A 1,489-nucleotide genomic window follows, 5' to 3' on the forward strand; every position below is an offset into this window, starting at 1 on the left:
GTCTCCTGCGGGCCAGCAGCCAGCAAGGATCTCGCATGGCAGGCAGCAAGCAGGGCTGCCCAGGCATGGCGCAAGCACTGTCTCAGTCAGTCGCCCGCGCCCCCAGGCAAGCACCCCGCAGCCACCTGCAACCAGCACGTTGGTCTCTGTGGGAGCAGCATCCAGGTGTTACCCTGTGTTACAGTCACCCCGCTATGATAGGCCGCGTGAGCAGGTGTCCCCAGGTGTTACAGTCACCCCGCTATGATAGGCCGCGTGAGCAGACCTTGGGCAGGGGGCACACGTGATCAAGGGGCATCAAGAGAGGGGGTGGACCATGGAGCACCCTCTCCATGGCTCCGACCACCCTCCCCCCAGCTGAGCGTCCCAGGGTCACCCCACCCTGGCCCCGCTCCCCGTCCTGCCGGACACGCAACCCCCACAACGTGGTGGGGGACGTGGGGATCCTTAGCAGCTTAGGCCTGCCAGGCCGACGGGTGCCGATGCTGGTGCGGGCTCCCGGCGGCAGGCAGCGCCGCCGCCGGGCACTCAAATGGCATGGGGCACATGGGCCCCCATGCCCGCACATCTCCCAGGCACATGAAAATACCAGAAGGCTGCACATGTAAGGGTGCATGCATTGCAGGCAGGAGTGCAAAGTGGCCTGCCGCGGCGGTCGGCTGTGCCATTACTCAGTCAGCCGCCGATACCGTGCCGGGCTTGGCGTTCCCATGCCAACATGCCGGCGTGCCATCGCGCAAGGGCCAGTGAGTGTGTGAGGTGGAGGTGGGGGTGGTGGGGCTGCCGCTGACCGCTGCTTGCTGACGCTGACGCTGCTCTTACCTGCGGGGGGAGGGGGTGGGTCGGGAGCCAAGGCCGGGCAAAAGATGCCTGGGCCCTACTCAAGGGAACCGGGGGAGTCACTGTGCCAGGGCAGCAGCATGCTCCTCATGGCACCGGTCGGCAAACCGGGCCAGCCGGCCCTGCCTGGCCTGGCCGAGGAAGGCGGCCAGGGAGGGCAAGGCGTGGCCGGGACTGTGGAAGAGCTCAGCATACTCCTCCCTCAGCCCAGCGTATAGGGGGCAGTCATGCACTGCGTGGCGTACGTCCTCTAGAGGGGCCTGGCAGTGGGGGCATGGGCGCTGGGTGCGGTCCAGCCGCTGCCACCGGCCTGTCTCCTCAGCCATCCAGTGCGACCCCGTGCGCCACTGCGCCAGGCGCACCCGGCGCCGGCGCTCGGGCACATCGCACAGGAACGACGCAGGCGTGTAGGCCTCCGCAGAGATGCTGCCCCCCCACACGTCCTCAATGTACCGCTGCACCTTCACGGATGCATGCGTGTACGAGGCAACATGGCGCTCCAGGAGCGCTTCCGCCAATTCAGGTATGGCAACCCCCTCGTCAGCAGTCAAGTCGCAGGGGGCGCCGGCCGCCGCGAGAACGCGGCTAACCTGCGCTGCCCAGGGCTGCCGGGCCAGTGGCAGCCCTGTGTCCGTGTCGGCAGCCAGCG

Source organism: Chlorella variabilis, assembly GCF_000147415.1.
Source record: "Chlorella variabilis unplaced genomic scaffold CHLNCscaffold_1, whole genome shotgun sequence".
NCBI lineage: Eukaryota > Viridiplantae > Chlorophyta > Trebouxiophyceae > Chlorellales > Chlorellaceae > Chlorella > Chlorella variabilis.